This window comes from Panthera leo, chromosome B1, assembly GCF_018350215.1.
Source record: "Panthera leo isolate Ple1 chromosome B1, P.leo_Ple1_pat1.1, whole genome shotgun sequence".
NCBI classification, from domain to species: domain Eukaryota; kingdom Metazoa; phylum Chordata; class Mammalia; order Carnivora; family Felidae; genus Panthera; species Panthera leo.
Genome location: NC_056682.1, coordinates 193,436,225 through 193,452,124, shown reverse-complemented (window position 1 = coordinate 193,452,124; position 15,900 = coordinate 193,436,225). Strand labels below are relative to the sequence as shown.

At 43.4% G+C, this 15,900-nt stretch overlaps 1 protein-coding gene across 3 annotated transcripts in view; it reads left to right on the top strand.

Annotated features, from left to right (window-relative positions):
• C1QTNF7 (C1q and TNF related 7) overlaps positions 1-15,900 on the top strand; it is a 107,946-nt gene that overhangs the window by 69,711 nt on the left and 22,335 nt on the right. Inside the window, exon 2 of one of the 3 annotated variants that reach the window (XM_042936864.1) lies at positions 12,233-12,294. The exons of the other annotated variants lie outside the window; for them this stretch is intronic. The gene's annotated coding sequence lies outside the window, so the exon portion shown is untranslated. The remainder of the gene's footprint in view (positions 1-12,232; positions 12,295-15,900) is intronic. 3 annotated transcript variants of the gene reach the window in all.

The following is a 15,900-nucleotide window of genomic DNA, read 5'->3' as shown; positions in this document are numbered from 1 at the left end:
AGTATTATCCTAACTGGATAAACTCAGAAAAATAACGATTTCATGTGAACAAACTCCTTCTCTGGTCTTCAGAATTATCAGGGGAGTGACTTTTTTGCATAGCAGAAACAAGCAGCCCGTGATCTACCAGAGACGAACAGAAATGCAAAAAGTTCACAGGGCCACATTTTATTTGGCTGTTACAGCTGCAACATGAATTTTGAATTTCAAGCAGGAGACAAGACAGAGCTTTGAGGAGCATAAGTGCTGTCACCCCGTTTGAATCTCACTGTCCGCATGTGAGCAGAAAGGGAAAGAAACTGCCCTTGGCCTCACTGAAAAAAAAAAAAAAAAGGCCGTGGAAATGAACACATACACTAACTAAAACAATCCTTGGACACTGCTCAACAGCTATCTGGTGAGCTGCTACCAACACCTGGATGCCAGCGCTCTAATCATTCTCCACTATTCCGGAAAAACAGGAATTCATTTCAGTAAGAACTTGCTTCTATTAATAACAACTTCTATTTATTGAGCACTTACCACGGGCCAATGTACTAATTATATCCATAATGTATGTTAGCTTTCATCCCATTTTATAGAAGGCACACTGAGGCACAGAGACTGGAGTTTTCTCAAGATCACAGTTAGATGGTGGAGTGGGCTGCAAGCCTAGGTATGCTGGCTTTAGAAATCATTATGTTGAGCAGCCCCAGAGACCCCTACTCTCATGTTGCCTGGGGCTCAGGCAGGGTCTCCCGGTTTCACCTGTATTTGTTTCCTAGTGCTACTCAGATGACCACAAATTTGGTGGCTTTAATCAGCATAGTTCTTACCCTACAGCTCTGGAGATGAGAAGTCTGAAAGGGTTCACAGGGGGGTGCCATGGTGGCTCAGTCTGTTAAGCATCTGACTTTGGCTCAGGTCATGATCTCGTAGTTCATGGGTTCAAGCCCCACGTCAGGCTCTGTGCTGAGAGCTCAGAGCCTGGAGCCTGCTTCGGATTCTGTGTCTTCCTCTGTCTCCCTGCCCCACCCCCACTCGTTCTCTCTTGCTCTCTCTCTCTCTCTCTCTCTCTCTCAAAAATAACTAAATTTTTTTTAATTTTAATTAAAAATTAAATAAAAGGGTTCACAGGGCTGTGTTCCTCTCAGAGGCTCTAGGGGAGAAGCGGTTCCCTTGCCTTTTCTTTTCTAGAGGCTATGTTCCTTGTTGATTTCCCCACCTTCAGAGCCATCAGATGGCAGCTCCTTCTCTCACTGTTTCCCTCCAGTTCCATCCTTACATCACCTTCCCTCTATAACACCGACCCTCCTGCTTCCCTCTAGTAAGGACCCTTGGTTTGTCGTCAGGGGTTGCACCCGGATAATGCAGGATGCTCTCCCTCTCGCAAGACTCATAACTTCATCACATCTGCGAGGCCCCTTTGCCAAGTAACGTAGCATATTAACAGGTGCTGGGGGTTAGGATGTGGACATCTTTGGGTGGCCATTACTCAGTTTACCACACCTGAGAAGCGACTAAAGCTAAAAGACAGCTCGGAAAACCACAAGTGTACCTGCAGAGCTATTTTCTTGGAGACGATACAAGAAGGAAAAGCTGTCAGGCTTAGAATCCCAGGGATCCTGGCAGAACCGGCCATCAAGATGGAGACAGCATTAAAAGAATGTGTGTCAACCCTTCTGTTTCTGAGCAGCTGATATGATCCACATCCTTCACTTAATCCATTTCATCATCATAACACAACTGACAGGGAGTTTCTTTGTCCCCAACACAGAGCTGAGGGGCTCAGATTAGTTATGTAACCATCCCGACGTCACACAGCTAGCAACACTGGTGGGCACCAGGCTTATGGTTGGGACCCAGGTGACTGTGACGCCAAAGCCCAGGTGTACCCACCCTGCCCAGGCAACTGGTGACAACACTGATCAAAATGAACCACACCAGCCATGTGCACAGAACCCCTCCACTACCACCCCCTGAATAGCATTCAGCACTGATTTCCTTATTCATTTGCTTGTCCACATGTTTGTTATCTATCTCTCCTCATAGGTAAGAATCCTGCCTGTTGCTGACTGGGGTCACCCCAGCTCTGAGAACAGGCCAGGCACATAGTAGACACTAAATAACTGTTTATGTAACAAACGAATAACACTTCTTTGACCTGGAGATAACCAATGTGAGCAAACTCAACCACTTACAACGAGGATGAGATACTGAAAAGTAACAAACACCCCAAAAAGTCTTTGGAACAGCCAAAGCAAACATCTCTGAAGTCCAAGTTAATGCACTATCTCTTTAGAAAACCCCTTGAGACCCAATCCGAAGCCCGTGTTCTCTTTCTGGAAAATGATTTCTAACTAATTTGTTGAGCTCTTTATTACTCTGCTTCCTGCTAAAAGGGATATGCTTCAGTGACTGTTAAAATTAAAAGGGAAGATGGTCCATCTAAAGTATATGATCCGAGGGGGCAAGGTAACCACACATTAATATTATAGAGTTCAAGAGCTACATCAGTGAAGTTACAACCTCTGCTGGTGGAGACAAGGATTCAGAGGAACAGATTCGTGACATTTCCCAAAATGACCAGTTGCAAAGCCCCAACCCCAACACCGCTATGCCCCTCTGTCAGCCCCTCTGTCTAAATATACATAACCAGACGGAACAACCTAGACAGAGAGAGATCATGTTCTTTCATGCAGACAGGACCCTGACATTATGGTCATACGCACTTAATCATTTTTAAATTTTGATCCTGCGTGTAAATATAATACCATTACTTTTTTGATTCACATTTTGGCCTCAAATATACCTCCTTCATGGCAACGGTTCACCTCTTAACTAGTTCTCTCTCTTCCTCAGAGTGCTATAAGCTTCTTTGTGGCAGATAATTGGCTAAATAATCTTTGAATCTCTAACCTTGGTGATTGGCACCTGCATGTTGATCATTAGGTGATCATTAAGATTAATGATCATTAAGAATTTCAGAAAATAGAGAAGGGTGGAGAACAACCAACATAGTCCATGATTGTGAAAAAGCAGGAAACATTTTGTGATATTTTTCTGTTTCTTTTTTAATGTAGACTGGTTTTTCTTTATTTATATTTTTCTCTTTACAAAATCCTATACATGCTTTTCTAAGCTGGGACTTTTTCACTGAACATTACAACATAAGCATTGCCCAGTGCCATCTCAAAGTTCTGAAGCTTGATGAAAGATATAGAATGCTCTAACACATCTCTTGAGGGCACTAATTTTATGCCATTGGGCACATTATCAACTTCAACTCTGGTGTAATACAAAGAGAATTCATCCCATGTCACAGCTACTATAATTCAGGCTTCATTTCCCCAACTCAACCAGAAACTCCTTTTGTTACCTTTTACCATCTGTGACCTAAATGGAGGTGCACCCATTTCTTCCCAGCTTGGTAAGCATCAACAGCCATCTGAATCTATCCCTAAAACCATCCAGCAGGAGCCTTTTGGCAAAACCCGGTGTAGGGCACTCTCGTTCTAGTCCCGTTCTATTGGGATTTTTTCTATTAAAATAAATGTTTTCATGAACTCACAAATGTGTTAGTCATAACCATCACAGAGTTCCAGTTGATGATTAAAAAACAAACTAGGTTTGGGAAAAAATTCAAGATGCCTTCCATACTCCAAATTTGTTCCCAGTCAACAGAGAACAGGGGCCAATGCCTTGAAACCAACATATTTTTATGAAACAAACATCATAAAACATGAGTGAGCGTACCCTTACATCACTCAGACCACTAAGATTAATAGACACGCTGAAAGCATTTGCTTCACACTTGCTCAACTGAACAAATACATCTTCTCACAAAACCAATCCAAAATCTTGGCCATTCCCAGATGTCTAAAATCCAAGACGTTTTGCTCTCAAATTCCTCAATGAGAAAGTGTAGAAGAAGAGAATTTGGGACTTTAATCAAATGTTTAAATCTAGCACCAGGAAGAGAAGGAACTAAAATTGTACATTGAAGAAGGAAGGGAAAGGAAAAGGAAGGGAAGGGAAAGGAAGGGAAGGGAAGGGAAGGGAAGGGAAGGGAAGGGAAGGGAAGGGAAGGGAAGGGAAGGGAAGGGAAGGGAAGGGAAAGAAAGGAAACAAAAGGAAAGGAAAGGAAAGGAAAGAAGAAAGGAGGGAGGGAGGGAGAGGGAAAATAGAGGAGGAAAAGAAAACACACTGAGATAAATATCCACAAATAATCTCTTACGTTATCAATGTTTTATTTCTATGAGAGAAAAGACATTTCTTCTATCTGTACATGATCCTGTCCATTGGGTGGGTAGACTCAGTTTGTTTTGTTTTGATGTAGCATTCATTTGTTCACTTTTTAAAACCAGAAGGGATATGCTTATTGGCTCTCATGGAAATGTGGAAACCACAACAGGAATGAAAGTTGAAACTAGAAATCACTCATAACCCCTCCACAAAGCAATAAAGCCACATTAGCATTTTGGTATTGAGGCTTCTCATCTTCGTGATACACATGTTATTTTTTTTAACTTTTTTTTTAACGTTTATTTATTTTTGAGACAGAGAGAGACGGAGCATGAACGGGGGAGGGGCAGAGAGAGAGGGAGACACAGAATCAGAAGCAGGCTCCAGGCTCTGAGCCATCAGCCCAGAGCCCGACGCGGGGCTCGAACTCACGGACCGCGAGATCGTGACCTGGGCCGAAGTCGGACGTCTAACCGACTGAGCCACCCAGGCACCCCCATATGTTATTTTTTTAAGCCAAAATGAATGTTCCAACACTGGAAACACTATTTGGCAGCCTATTTTTTCCCCTTAATTAACATATAATAAATATTTGCCTTTGTCATTAAATGTTCCTGTAGAACATACATTTTAGTGGCTGAAAAATCGTCCTTTTGTTGATGTCCCATTGACTTAACTAATCCATAACTGTAGAAGAAATAATTTATAACCAAAAAAGACCATCATTATACATATAGCTTTGCCTACATTCTTAAAATTTTCTTCAAATTAAACCATAAAATTGTCGAGACAAAGGGTGGCGTAATTTTCAGACTCTTCGTATGTATTTGTCAATATGAATTTTGCAGCCCTAAAAGGTTGTACCACTTTGTATTTGTACAGCCTAAGAACATGCCTGCCCCCGAGCTGGTTTGAATTCTGTGCATCTTTGCCAAACCATTTGGCCATTAAAAACTATTTTGTTTTGCTACCATTTGTTTATTTATTAAACAAGTGCTTATCCAGCAACTTCTATGTACAGGCTCTGTTCTTGGGTGGGAGGCATTGCAATGAACACAGGCTCTGGCACAGACAGGGTTGGACTCTCAGCTGTCTCGTTCCCTCTGTGACCTTGGGCAGGTTCCTCACCTGAGCCTCCATTTTCTCAGCTACAAAATGGAGGCAAACACAACCCATCCAAGTAGTGATTCTAGAAGTTAGACACATGGACATGTGCACAGTGGTGCAGCCCAGGCGGAGTCCTGGGGCCTCTCAGTAAGTATTAATGCTTGGACTCCATCGCCCTGCAAGCCTGTGCAGCTACTCTGTTGATGCACCCACTCTTCCCATGACATTTGATGGAGCCTCCACTGGGAAGCTCCAGCCCTCCACTCACTATGCTTTTGTGTCTCAGACAACTTCTCCATCTGAGGGAAGAGAGACTAATTATGGGAAGCTGATACTTGTAGTTTGTCAGATCTCACATTGACATCGCATTCATTTTAAGATGGGAACTGTGGCCACACACACGGCATCTGAATCTAATGACCTTGAAGTCTCTCCTTTTATGTTTAAAGTCAGAGGCTTTAGTGGATGGAGAATTAGGCTGAAACTTGGCCAACTCCGCCTTCATGCTGAGCTACGGCACTCTGATTTGCCTTAGCTCCCCTTCTCTGTTTGGAATCATTCCACCATTAATACAAATAATGCTAGGGTTTTACATTTCAGATCTTTTATAAGGAAATAAAAAATGTATTTATCTTTACAGAAAATAAAAAGTTGTAGGTTTAGCTAAGGCTCCATTCTGACCCTTTCCTTACTCTTCAGTTAACCACTAGCCTGGAGCTAGTACATTGCATTACTATGCATTATTTTTTATGGAGGTGAAACTTAACATGGTATAAAATTCACCATCTTAAAGTAAACAATTCGTGGCATTCAGCGCATTACACTAGCACAGTCACCAGCTCTAGCAAGCTCAAAACGTTTTCTTCTTGCCAAAAGAAAGCCCCTGTAACCGTTAAGCAGTCACTTTCCATTTCTTACGCCCCCACCTCCAACCCTTGGCAACTACCAATCTGTTCCTGTCACTACAGACTTACCTATTCTAGATCTTTCATACAAAGGGACATATATAAAACGTGGCTTTTTGTGTCTGGTTTCCCTCACTTAGAATAATGTTGTCAAGGTTCTTCCATGTTGTGACACGTACCCATATTTCATTCCTTTTTCGTAGCTCAACAATATTCCGTTGTATGTCTACACTGTCTAAGTCGGGTTGAGTTCCATGTACACCTACTTTCTGCCTGCTGCATTGGGCCAGCATTTCTTACTTGGTGATGATCCGAGCAAGAGCCCCGCTTCCCTAACGTGTAAGCCTGGTGGAGGGTGTGGGCAGGAAGGCCGCTGGGTGATCTTGCGCATGGTCTTTGGCACCAAAAAACGTGGATTCAAGCCACGCTTTAACGCATCATAGTTACGTGAGTGTGATAAAGGCAACCGGCCCTTCATGCCTTTGTTTCCTCTTCTATAAAATGGGGATGAAATATTAACCACTTCATTTGGGGTTGCTGAGTGTAGCACACGAAACAGTGCACAGTGACTCTGTGCGGTGCCTGGCACACAGGGAAGTGACCAATTCAACACATTTTCAAATCATTTATCAAGTACCTGCCATGTGGCAGGTACCGTTCTAAGTGGTAGGAGTGCAACAGTGGACACAACAATGAACAATAGGTAACTCGCCATCCAGAGAAAGCAGACAAGATAAAGTGAAAACCATCACCAGTGTGATAACAGGCTGGGGTGCTATAGGCCAGAGAGAGGGTGCTCCAGAGCTAGCTAGTGTTGACAAGGTCAGAGGGGCTCCCACAGGACACGATGTCTGATCCACCAAGACTTAAACAAAAGTACGTTTAAAATCTCTCCCTTCCTCTCTGTATCCCCTGCCCCCACGGTGCCCAACTGGCTGCATCAGTCTCCCGGTTGGTCATTCATCTCCCCTCCCTAGCCCTCTCTCATCCACTGTCCACACCACAGCCAGAGAATCATTATAAGAATAAGAAAGATGACAGTTTCCCCCACTCGGGGGTTCCTATGATACAATCTAAACTCTTCAAGCCCTGAAGTCATTTGATCTCATCTATTTCTCTGACTGCCTCTGTTATAGGCCACTTTGCCCTTTTTAAGCCCCAACCCACTCTCTTTTCATTGCTAGAATTCCCAACGCCCTCTCCTGCCTCAGAACCTTCACGTAGGCTTTTCTCCCTTCCTGGAGGACTCCATTCCTGTCTTCACCAAGCTAAGTCATCCTCAGGAATCTCTTTAAATGTCCCGTCCTTAGTGTGGTCTTCCTTGACCCCTAGAACTAAAGTAGTCTCTGAAGCTCTCGAGACCTGGCCAGATCAGGGGCAACTCTGGTGTCCTGATAGAGCTGTCCTCTCAGGGGGACAACAAGATGACTTCAACCCAGGCATTGTGTCTCATCACCTATATCCCATCTGCTAAGGTCGGCTGAGCACCCACTATGCACCCAGCATGGCTCTAGTTCTGTGAAATTACAAATGACCAGGGCTTAACCCCTGGCAGGAGCTGTGTAGGGAATTTGGGACCACCCAGCCCAGAGACGGTACAATTGTCAATACCACTGAGGAACAAGGTTCAATGTCCTCTCCACAAAACATACTGCTATGATCAAGCATCAGTAGAGGTCAGCTTTGCTGGCCTTTAAAGTTACTTCCAAATCAAAGATTCTGTGACCCTGTCTGTGTTCCAGGGACTGAGGATGCCTAACTGTTGGGGAGTTCACATTCCCCTAGATTTTGTTTTCATACAGGAATAGGGTAGTGTAAATTCACACAACCTTTTGGAAAGCAGTTTGGCAGCATGTACCAAGAGAGACATAAAACATCCAAATCTTTTGACCCAGTAATTCCATTTCTGGGAATCTATCCCAAGGAAATAATCCTAAATAGGGGTAAAGGCTTATGCACAAAAGTTTTCAATGTAATCTCATTTATAACAGGAAAAAATGGAAATAGCTTAATTGTCCAATCACAAGGGGAAAGAGATTAAATAAATTATGGTACAACTACTTGATGAATATTGTTTGGCCATTAATGGTTCCAAAGAATAACAGAGGAGAAATGCTTATTATATAATATTAGGTTAAAGAAAAAGTAAGCTGGTGATCTAGCAAGCCCACTTCTGGGTATATATCCAAAGGAAAAGAAAACAGGATGTAGAAGAGATATCTGCACTACACTATTTATTGCTATATTATTCACCATAACCATGATATGGAAACCGCCTAAGTGCCCAATACCAGTTGAATGGATAAAGATGTGGTATATATCATAGAATATTATTCAGCCATGAGAAAGAAGGAAATCCTGTCATTTGTGACAACATTATAGTAAGTGAGATAAGTCAGGCAGAGAAAAACAAATACTATATGTTATCACTTATATGTAGGTTCTTAAAAAGCTAACTATGGCTACAATGGCAATCATATTATAATACAAACATATTTCAAATCAACGTGTTTTACACCTCAAATTTGCACAATGTTGAGTGCCAGATATATTTCAATTACAAAGAAAGAAAGAAAAAGCAAGCAGCAACAGTGACAGATAATATTACACATCTCTGCACAAAAGATCTATGCACATGCACGCACACACACACAGAACAAAAGATAACAGAATAATAAACTAAAATGGTAACAGTGGTTATTTGAAAAATAGAACTGAAGTTTCATTACTTTTATTTTTCCACCTTTTCCTCTTCTACAAGTTTTTTTTAAGTTTTTAAGTTTTTATTTTATTTATTTATTTATTTATTTATTTATTTATTTTTGAGAGAGAAAGAGACAGAGTGCAAATGGGGGAGGGGGTAGAGAGAGAGAGAGAGGGAGACACAGAATCCGAAGCAGGCTCCAAGCTCTGAGCTGTCAGCACAGAGCCCGATGCAGGGCCCGAACTCACTGTGAGACCGTGACCTGAGCCAAACTCGGACGCTTAACCGACTGAGCCACCCAGGAGCCCCTACAAGTTTTCTTTAATGAGCACATATGTAAAATAAAATATGAGTAATTCTGCATGACAGTTACACTCAGCATCCAGGACATAGAAAATAAATTCTGAGGTTAAATAGAGTACATGTATTTTGATGAAAACTTTCCAAATTATGAATAGGAAAACCTATTAGAAGGAAATCATACACACACACAAACACACACTCACACGGCCAAACAAAAAATGAAAAAGCGAAGCCTGTCACCGGTTCTATTACAAACATGATCCGTCGTTGGATGGTTTTCTTACCTATTTCCTTGCTCAAGGGTGCTGTCTACCATAGCCCTTCATTCTTGCTTTCCTCAATCCTTCTTGACATGGCAGTCCAAGAGACCTTTTCTTCTTTAAATGTTTATTTTTGAGGGAGGGGAGGCGGTAGTAGAGAGAGGGAGGGGCAGAGAGAGGGAGACAGAGAATCTCAAGCAGGCTCCATGCTGGCAGCGCAGAACCCGTCACAGGGCTTGAACTGATGAACTATGAGATCATGACCTGAGCCGAAGTCTGACGCTTAACTGACTTAGGCACCCAGGCGCCCCTAAGAGACCTTTGTAAATTGTATGTATGGTCCTGTCACTCCCAATCCTACTCTTCACTAGATCCACAATGGCCTTTCCATTCCTGTGATCAGCCTCTGCTCCCTCTCCACCTGTATTTCTCACCGGTGTCTTTTCACACTCTTCTGCTCCCCGCCAACTTTCTCCTAGTTTCTCCAAGGTATCCTGTCCTGTCCCAATGCCAGGCTTTTCCTCAAGCTGTTAGCTTTGCTTGGAAAGCTTACTCTACCCCAGCTCATACCTATTTTTCCAGATACCTGACATCAGCTTTCAAGTCTTAAGAAATTGCTTAGAAGTTATTTCTTTGGGCAGTTTTTCTAACCACATACATGAGGTTATTCCAAAAACACAGATCTAGAGCCCAGAAGGGGTGCCACCAAAGAAATGCATTTCCCAGCACCAGCAAGAAGGTAAATTCTAAATATTTTAAAAGAACATTTAAAAATATTTTTTAAAAAAATTTTAAAAAAAGAAGGAAGATCTCTGACTTAAAATTGCTTCTCCTTTCATCAACAGAAACCAACATTTCTTGCGTAGCACGAATGCCCGTCAATGAGATGCATTACTTCATTAATCTTAACAAGCATCCCTGGTTTGAGCAGTTTTCGATTTTTAATTTATGGAAGAGAAAAGTAAGGTTTAGACAGGCGATGCAAATTGCCCAAGGGCACATGGTGGGGCAAAGAAGACTTTAACTTTCAAAGCCAGTGGTCTTACTCTGCCTGCTGCCACAAAGAAATGTCAGTGGGAAGAGAGAAGATGGGGAGAGTCCTGCTAATTTAGACTGTGGTAACATTCCATTTATTTTGTCTTTCCTTTGCCAAAACCACTCTCCTCAGCTTTCTTCCCAAGCACACTATGAGTCACTATTGGATTTCCATCCACTGGGATGGAGTCAGTGAGAATGTTGTTTTGGCTGGCAGGGTCTGTGTGTGCAAGTGTTACCACCTGCTGCTAAATCTTTGTCTCTGTTGGGTCTATTGTCACTCTGGACTCTGAGACTGGCTCATGTCCACTGGTCTCCTCCAAGAATGCCCCAAATGTTTTCAGCAAGAAGAAAAGCAGAGAACAAGGGTCTTCCTTATCTGGGTAGACATTTAGTAACACCCGGGAGTTGGAATACAACTGAGATGCCCCAAAAGAAGCGAGTTTAGGGGTTTTCAATAAATGTGAGCTATCGTATTATTATCACCACCATCATCACTCTTTTTCTGCCTAGATAATGTCACACAGAGACTCTCAACGGCCTCAGGATAGAGAGGCTTCATCAGCAAATGGCCATGTTGCCTCTGGCCTCCCTGCAACCAACATGGGCCTTTGGATGCTTTTCAGGTGCAAACAAAGTGGACACAGAGAACAGAGGACAGATAGTTCATCAAAGAACACAGTCCAAGCTGCAAGAGTCAGAGCAGTGGGGCTAATGCCAGCAATATTAACAAATGTCCATTGTTTGGGTTCACTTTTGTAGCACGCAAGAGCTTGGACGTGAAGGCACAAAACTGCAAGGCCAAAGAGAGCAGGTCAGAGACTGTTGCAAGAGTCAGGGGAGAGACAGGGAACAGGAGAGCTACTCACATGGCTGTTGAAACATACTGGTCAGTGGTTACCTCCAGAAGCCAATCAGCATTGAATACTCTGACATCTAATTAGCATTAGTCATTAACCCATCAGTATATGCTGCACCTCTACATTCTAGCCCTTGGCTGCGTGGGGGTAGCGCAGAGATGAGTAAGACAGGGCTCTTGCCCCATATGAGCACATTATAAGGTGTGTATTCTTATACCTGAGTCTGTATCAGTCATAACTCATGTACAGAAGCCTGAATTCCCCTCGGAGATTGCAAACCCGTTAAAAGGAGGCATTGGCTTCTCACATTTACTGGGGTCCCTCTTCCCTTCCAGAACTCCAGACAAATTGAGAAATAAAGCAAAAGATGATGGGCATCCACATTGTGGAAATTAGTGAAGATTAACCAGATGAGAGCAAGGAAAGACTATGTACTCTGAACTTGCTATAGCAAGGGAGTCGGCCACCATCACTTGCTTTTTGGCAGAGATTCAAAGAAAGGCAGAGGGGCAGGAAAGCTTTCTAGTAGAAAAAAATGGGAGGCTTCAGGCATTGCCTGACTGGAGGCTGTCAGTGTAGGGAACAGGAGGGTTTTGGAGTCCAGCTCTGCCCCTTACCAGCAAGGCTAGTGAGCCATGGCTATCGCCACGGCTGCAAAGACAATCTTCCCCTAACCTCGGTCCCCTTGTCCACCATAAGGAAGTCCAAGCAGCTACCTCACTGGCTCATGGTAAAGAATAAACAAGAAGTAAATGTAAAGTGCTTAGGACAGTGCCTCACCACGATAAACACTTGATGAATGGTAACTATTTTTTTATTTTTCATCATTCAAAGATGCGGCATCTCAGAAACAACCTTAAGTGTCCATCGATGGACGAATGGATAGAGAAAATGTGGTATGTATATACAATGAAAAATTATTCAGCCATAAAAAAGAAGGAAATCCTGCCCTTTGCCACAACATGGATGGGCATGATGTCAAGTGAAATAAGTCAGACGGAGAGAGACAAGTGCCGTATGATCTCACTTACATGTGGAATCTAAAATCAAAAACAAAACCTGGGGCACCCAGTGGCTCAGTTGGTGGAGCTGGACTTCGGCTCAGGTCATGATCTTGCTGTTGGTGAGTTCGAGCCCTACATCAGGCTCTGTGCTGTCAGCCTATCCGCGCAGAGCCCGCTTTGGATCTTCTGTCCCCTCTCGCTGCCCCTCCCTCACTTCTGCTCTTCCAAAATTAAATAAATATTAAAAAAAAAAACAACTCCTACTATAGACATCAGATTGGTGGTTTCCCAGGCTGGGAGTAGGGTTGGGTGGGTGGCATGGGTGTAGGAGGCTGAGGGGTGCAAACTTTCACTTATAAAATAAATAAGTCCCAGGGGTGTCACGTACAGCATGGTGACTAGAGCGCACACTGTCTCGCAGACCTGAAAGTTGTGAAGAGAATAAATCTTTTAGTTCTCAGCACGCGAAAAAAATCATTTGTAACTAAGGGTGGTAAGGGATGCCAACTAGACTGCGTGACCACTTCACAATATGTACATCTACTGAATCACTACGCTGTGCACCTGAAACTAACATAATGTCATACGTGGACCATATCTCGATGTTGTTTTTAAAAAGAACACACACACACATACACACACACAAAGATACAGCGTCTCTCACATGCCTGATAGGTCTCAAGAAAGTGTGCAAATTGAAGTCCGCCTAGCCCAGAGGCATAGAGGTAGTGAAGCAAACACACTGAGATGGGCTGTCCACCTGGAGGTCATGCCCAAGTTCCCCCCTGGCCCCTCTGGTCCGACTGCCCCACGGTGGGGATGGAAGCCACTGTGCCCAGCCTCGCAGAGACCTGCTCCAGGGCAGACGCACCCCATTCTACGCCGGTCGGTTGACTCTTAAGTCTCCAAAGCAACTCATCACCCCGTTGGCCTTCACATTCCAACATTCCTAGATTACCTTTTAAAAACAGCACCGGCTCTCTAGTGTCTCTTCAACAATCTCAGGACGGTTTGACAGGTTGTGTTAGTGACAGCCGAACACTGGAGCACCCAGCACCAACACCACTCATCCTGGACGTGCCGTGTGTGGTCTTCCGTCCCGGGGTTCCCCACCCCCCAACCATCGTAGGGTCAGGCCTTCCATGAACCCGCCTCTTCTTGGAATTTTTGTAACAAGTCATGGGAGAGCTTCCCGTGCACTTTGAAAACTTCGCTGAAGAAGCTTGACAGCCCCATAAAATTATGTTTCAGAACTTCAGGGCACAATATGGCAGTCTGTGAGTAAAGTGCTTTCCAGACATTTTTGACTTATCTAAAGTGTGCTCGCTTTTTGCTTAAAGAGGCCTCAAGGGATGATGGAGCTGCAGGGTGTCAATCGCTCTGTCACTTATTATCCAAGATGATAAAAATTGCTAGGTTTTCTGAACTAGTTATGGAATAAATGATATGATGGGTGGAGTTTGCTTCACAACACACAAAATGCAGGGAATGGGGGAGAGGGGGAAGGGACCTTAAGTGAACGGGGGCACGGGGGACACAATATTATTCCCCTTGCGTAACTTGCTGCCAGATGCTGGGTGCAGGGGACCTCACTGTATATGAAATTTTCTGCAATTTTTAAACATTTTCTTATGATTTACAATACAAGAAGTGATATTTTGAACATAAGGGGAGATCAAGTATTATAGCCTGGGATAGTAGTGTTTGTTAATTCTCAATTTATCCACAATGACAGATATTTATATATATAAAGAATTTTGCAGTGTCTTCTCCATGTGAAGTCAGGAATGAGGGCTTGATGACAGGCCATGCTGTGTGAGGAGTGACTCCTGGAAGTGATACAGGAATGCAAGTTCTAACATCGTGTGTTATTGTGACCTTTGGGCAAGTCACTTCTCCCTGCATCTGTTTTCTGGTCTATAAAATGGGAAAATCAGGCTGTTGCCCTCTGGGGGTTCTTCCTTCCCTGATGGCATGAAATTCTTGCTGGAATGTGAGCTCCGTGCACATCAGGATCCTGTCTTCCTCTTTCAACTCCTATCCCCCCGGGGCCAGGGACACCACCTGGCACACAGAAGGAGTCAATAACATTTGTTCGTTCAATGAGTGAGTGAACTGCCTTATTTTTAAACATGCAAACTACTTTTCTCACAAGAGCACACTTCTTTCCCTACAGCGAAAGCAGACTGAGTTCATAAATCACACTGAACTGGCAGCTGGGTGGCTCAGTCGGTTGAGCATCTGACTTGATTTCGGCTCAGGCCATGATCTTACAGTTTGTGAGTTCAAGCCCTGCATCAGGCTCTGCGCTGACAATGTGGAGCCTGCTTGGGATTCTCTCTCTCTCTCTCTCTCTCTCTCTCTCTCTCTTTCTCTAAATAAATAAATAAATAAATAAGCTTTAAAAAAAGAAAAGAAAGAAAGAAACTACACTGAGTCTTTATGGCTTGTTGAACTCACCTTGAAAAGCCCAGAAAGTGCCAATAGGCATCTCCTTAATGTATACCATCCCCATTGTTCTAACCTATCAGGGCTAAAGGAAAGTTGACAGCCTGACCCAGAAAACCTTGCCCATAGTCCTTCAAGGGTTCCTACCACTCCCCAGGACAAAGCCCAGAACCTTCCATGGGCAGCAGAGCCATCCCCCTTCTAGGCTCATGCTCTCCTTTGTTCTTTCTCAATGGCCTTCTTCTACCCCAGGACCTTTGCACATGGCAACCCCTGCACATGGAAGTGTTTTCTCACCCCTCTTCCTGGCTATTGTCTGCTCCTGTTTCATATTTCAGGTCAGATGCCCTCCCTGATCCGTACTCTCGGCTATGTCTCCTGCTAAACACACCCGTAACACCCTTCACCTTTCCTTCAGAATGGTTTCCAGAGTTTACTGAACTTATCAAATTACCTCATCTGTCCTTAATATGATATAATTCCAAAACAACTTCATACTTCTCCCATCACTTCTTCCAATCAAATGTGTTTGGATCTTTCTTCCCCGTCCTTTCATGTCACTGCAGGCAAATTCATTAACTCTCTGGTCACTTTCAGTTACATGACCCAGTTTCATTATTTAATTGTGACTCATTTTCAGATATTAAAAAGACCAATCTAAAGAATAACTTTCATCTCACATCCAAAACACAGTTTGTTCCCTTTCTGTGCCTTCAGTTCAGGATATACTACGGGTTTTCCGCTTTTCCTCCATCTCCTACCCCTACTTCTGCTTCACACATGCCTAGAATCAGACCACAGGGTAAGAGAATTAGAAAAACATGATAAAAGTATTTTGAGATATCACCTCATGCCAGTCAGTCTGCCTAAAATGAACAAATAGGAAACTATAGATGCTGGCAGGGATGTGGAGAAATGGGAACGCTGCTGCACTGTTGGTGGGAATGCAAACTGGTGCAGCCGTTCTGTAAAACAGTGTGGAGGTTCCTCAAAAAATTAAAAATAGATCTCCCCCATGACCCAGCAATAGCACTGCTAAGAATTTACCCA